The sequence below is a fragment of the Oncorhynchus nerka genome, linkage group LG3, assembly GCF_034236695.1.
Source record: "Oncorhynchus nerka isolate Pitt River linkage group LG3, Oner_Uvic_2.0, whole genome shotgun sequence".
In the NCBI taxonomy this organism is placed as follows: domain Eukaryota; kingdom Metazoa; phylum Chordata; class Actinopteri; order Salmoniformes; family Salmonidae; genus Oncorhynchus; species Oncorhynchus nerka.
In genome coordinates, this window is record NC_088398.1 from 14,164,323 (window position 1) to 14,169,721 (window position 5,399).

A 5,399-nucleotide genomic window follows, 5' to 3' on the forward strand; every position below is an offset into this window, starting at 1 on the left:
TGTATTTATTTATTGGAGCCAGGAGATTTAAGGGCTCTCAATGTTGTACATCTTTCTGTGTTATTTTTTGTCTTATCCCAGCAAGCACATTATCAGACTTGATTCAAGAGGGCCCTAACCTAAGTGTCTAGAGTACTGTTAAAGGGCTTTACTTTCAGGCAGCTGTATCCATGTACCAGAGGGCATTTAGATAACAGTTTGACAGTATCCCTGCATGATTCCAGATGAGACAAGGGACAAACTTGTTCCTCACAAGTCTTTTCTCAAGCTTTTATATCCGGACATTATAAGAAACGAACGGCTCCTTATTGTAAAGACACAGAATAAGTTTCTGAAGTGCCAGCCATGGTTTGTTTGTTTTGCCATCATTGGCAGAATCTGGGAAATGCTCAACTGTGTGTTCTTTTAGTGAAGGTGTTGTTTATCTAACGTTGGCTCTTGAGAAGTGATGCCATCATCTTGGCCACCCTGCATGGTCCAAGCCTTGGGGGTGTTGTGTGAAGTGATGTTTGTGTGACTGAAGGAAATACTTTTGTGGAGGGGGCCTGGTGTTTGTGGGGGGCAGTGCTTTTGAGGACGGTGGGTATGTCTTAAATGGCACACACTTATACTATACTGTACTGTATAGTGCTCTACATTTGACCAGAGCCCTATGGGCGTTTATATAGGAAATAGGATGCCATTTGTGACGCAGCCTGAATCATACCAGTCTACCTTTGACAATTTGGAAAGATGAGAAGCAACCTAACTGTCTGTAGTTTCTGTCAGAAATCTAGACTCTTGTCACCGCTGAATCAGTGAGGAATAACCTTAGATGAGGTTCATTTTACCTAGCCACAGCGATCAGGCTGGTTCCAACTGGCTACATGTTACCTGCTAATTTATCAAATCTGATTGACTACAGCCATAATAACATAATACAAAGTTATTACAGGGTTTTTATGGTCATTAAAAGTAATGGATTTTATAATGGTGTTTCCTAAGCCTGGAAAAGTCATGGAAATGTATTTAATAATTTGATAATAAAATGTATTTAGGCACAGTTTTTACATATTTTATCAATCCCCCCAAAAATCTGCATATCGCCAAGATTGGAATGACGCATTAGTGCGTCTGTGTTTGTAAATTCGAACCGAATGTGAATCAAAATAATTTTGTGAATCGCGAACAGTAATTTTCGGAAAAAAAGATTAGATGTAGCCTTTCTTTTGGATTATTTGGCTTCAAAACTAGTTTTGTAGATACTTCCAGTTGATTTGGGCATCCAGTGTATAGGACATTGCAACTCAATAGATGCTATTCAGCAGGGGCGGACTGGGACCAGAAATCGTCCCTGGCATTTGTAACACATCGGCAATTTTTTTCCCATGAGGCCCCCAAACCGGCCCGTTTTCTTCCCTTGAGGCCCCCATTATTAGTCCAGATTATTATAATTTTTTCGCAAAAAAACAACTAGTTAGGCAGGCCAACTAGGCTAAAAGTGGACCAGCACATCTAGCAGATAACTAGTTAGCCTGCAAAGTAAACACTTCTAAGGCAGCTAAGATAAATGTGACTACAAAGGAACTTTCTTGAAGAAAAGTTGTGGAGTTGCATCTGCTGAATAAAAAACTTTGTAGCCTACCATAGCCATTTGCTCTTTGATATATTGAATCAGTGAATTATTTCCAAAGACATAAAACGTATTTTATATGTTATACATCAAGGGTGGTCAACCATCCTCCAGGAGAGCTAGTGGGTGTGCAGGATTTTATTACAGTCCCCATTTAACAAACCACGTTTTGGAAATGATCTGCTCAGCCGAGCCTTGATAAACTGGCTCTGATGTGTTTGAACAGGGCTTGATCAAATGCCTGCACACCCAGTATCTCTACAAACTGAGGGTTGACCATGTGTTTTTTGTAATTGCCTATCTGGTATTTTACTTTGGGGGGGTTAAGTGCTTGCACAACTACAGGAGATTGTAAATGGGATCAGAGAGCAGCCTGCCAGTGTCAATACCACATTACACTTACTTTTTTTATACATTATGTACGTAGAGACACCGCTAATGGGTGGTAATGGAAGTTTGGTTTAAAAGTCATGGAAAAGTCATGAAATTCCAATAATGACCGGAACGGAGCAAATGGAAAGGCATCAAACATGTAAACAATGTATTTGATGCCATTCCACAGATTCCGCTCCAGTCATTACCACGAGCCTGTCACCCCACTTGAGGTTCCTCCTGGGTAGGAACCCTGTTATTACTATACCATAAATCAATCAGGGATCTTGTTTTTAGCAGGGGCTGGGTTGGCACCTTCCTGTAATAAAGATGGAATACTACTACCCTGTCTGTTGGTGAACTGTGACCTTTGAACTGAGACAGATGAATAAACCCATGACCTGAGAGGCTGAGCTCTCTCAGTGCTGGTGGTAAGGTGGAGGCCAAGTGTCTAGGGCTTGTTAGGAGCGTAGGGGATAGGTTTTGTTTCTGGACAGGGCCTGTCAGCGTGTTGGGCTGAAATAACAGCCCTGAGAGTGGCATTTTGAGGGCAGCACCAGTCCACTTACCAGCTTCTAGTCCAGTAGGAAACCTGTTGTAAATCTGTTTCCAAGGTGATATGGTTATGCTTGTTTATTTTTATTTTTTTAATGATGTGTTGATTTGCACTAATGGTTGTAGAATTTGCACTAATGGTTGTAGAATGGTTCTGAGTATGATGCCTGTCAACCCAGTAAAAGAAGCACACATTTACTAGAGCTATGAACCCAATGAGATATGAGTTCTAGTCCCTGAGCAGATTAAATGGCATCTGTATTGAGGTCACTTGAAGACTTAGGAAAACTCCTCCGATTTAAGTGTTTCTTTATACTCTGTAAGGAAAGTTAAGTAATAATAAACTGCAGTTAGTGAACTAATTTCCTGTGTTTTTAAATGAGGTGTGTTGTTTAAATTGGGTGCCCAAGAACAGGCCTTTAAACTAATAAAGGGCTAAAACAATAACAGCAACAGGTCTCTATTTCGCAGCAGGGCTATTTTGGATGGGAGGAGGAAGGTGATGAGCACTTATTTATGTGATACAGGTGGTGGCAAAAAATACAGCCCTGTTTGGTGGGTTGGTTGGGTGGTTGGTATACCCAGACTAAAGAGGACATGTTTAGATGAGTGAGGCACTCTCAGTCAGGCAGCCCAAGCCCAGACCAAATAACAGGGTGCCCCCACCTTTTACCCCACTGCAGTTAGTCAGCAGCTTTCTGTGTTTTCCGACCACAGTTTACATGTGGCTGGGTCATTTTTCATCTCCAAAGCCTGCGTAGCGACCATTTATATACTTTACTCCTCAGCCTGTTTATCAACGGGGTTCAGCTGCACCCATAATTCCCCCCAATTTCCCCAGAGAAAAAGGGCAAAAACATGATTACACGATCGCCAGTTGCATCGTTTGTGGTGCATATCGTTTAGATTACCCAACATGCCTTGGCCCATCAGGGGAAACTCTACGCTACCACACGACACACAGACCTCCCATCTTCCCTCTATCCCCCCAAACTCCTCCTCACCCCTTCATCACGTGTAAACAAACAATTCCTATGAAGAAACAGAAGAGCGTTTCAGGCTTGTTATTTTTACTGGTCTCTCTATGGAGTGTTGCCACCACGTAGTGAGAAAAAGTTTACTCAAACTTCCAGTGTGTGGCTGGAGACTATAATTAGGAGGGGGTTCCTTCTTTCTTTGGACGTGTGGTGTACATGCACACTCACTCTCACTCTCTCTCGCTTTCACTCTCACTCTCTCTGATGCTGTCCAGACACAAGTAGATACAGGGTGGTTCCACCTTAAAAAGCACAAGAAAGAGGATTTTGACACCCACCATCTCAGGTTGTTCTGAAATCGTTTCTGTTGTTAGAAAGATTAGCATTCCTGAAACATTATTTTGTTGAAATGTAATTTTTAATTAAGCTAATTGATTGCACCCAAATTGGCCATTGTAATATGTAGGGGTCATATAATATTCAATACATACAGTACCTAACATCTGATTTGGACCAGACTTTTTTTCTAACAATGAGTTATACATGAGGAATCCAAAGGAATGGTCAAAAATCACCCACGGACCTCCCAGAACCCATGCTAAAGTAGTATGGTACTGCGGAATGGAGTTTTGTTTTCTTCATCCTATGTATTGTATTTTTGTATTTGTATTTATTGAGGATCCCCATTTTCAGTGAATTTGGTGATGTTTTGTTCCTCTGTTCAGAGAAATCAGTCATTAACGTTGTTAAGTTTGTGTTCCATCCTACATCCTGATATTACCAAAAAATAAACCTAAGAACTTCAATGACGGGAAAAGAACATCACCAAATTCACTGAGAAGACATTAATTACATAGGATGAAGAAACAATTCTCTGAGCCGCAGCTCCATGCTACCTGTCAAACAGAGAACTGATGCTATATACTCATTGTTGGGGTGGGATTTTGACCAATTCTTTGTATTCCTTATGTCTTACTCATTGTTAGGAAAAAGTTTGGTCCAAATCTAATAATAATTTTTTAATTAGGGTGAACTATCCCTTTACAAAATGGGGGGGAACAATACTCTGAGCTGCTCCATAGTAGTTGTAATTATTGAATATTATATGAATCCTATAAATTAAAATGGCCAATTTGGGTGCAATAAATTAGCTTAAATTCACAGAGATTAAATTCTATTTAAGCATTCCAGAAATTTTATTTTGTTTATCTTATGTTTCTAACAACAGAAAATATTTCTGAGCAATCTGAGATTGTGGGTGTCATGGCTTGCAGGAATGACATGGAACGACCCTGCAGTGGATTTTGTTGTTTCCTTTCTCTTAGACCAGAAGGGAATTTTGTGTATTCACTCTTCTTGCATACAGTCATATCTTTGTTGTGCACATTGTCAATTGGGAATAGATGATTGTGGTGATTCATTGTCTGTCTGCCACTCTAAAATGTCCTCTAAAATGTGATCATTTGCAGGATACTGAGGGATTGTCTATATAACCTGATAGAGATATTGTTGAAGTAGCAGGAAACACAAAGGTCCAGGGTACTACCATTACAAGTCACATACCCTGTGAGACACGAAAGTCCATGTCCATGCCATCATATCAGTCAAGGCATCTCCTCTGCATCCCTAGATCCTGGAGGCCTGACTGCTAGCCTGGGGGAGGGGTTGGAAGCTAGCCGCCCCTCCAGGCCCGCTGTTCCAGAACACTGCGTACTCCTGATGACTTTCTCCAGCGTGTGAAAGAGCCATCCAAACTGCTGAGTCAGTCAAGGTAACCAGACCGCGATTAGCATCATTTGCCAGCAAGCAAGAGGAGGAGGTGGAGGTAGAAAATGAGGAGTATCACCCCCCACACCCCCCCAGAGATTTAGGGAGTCCAGGTC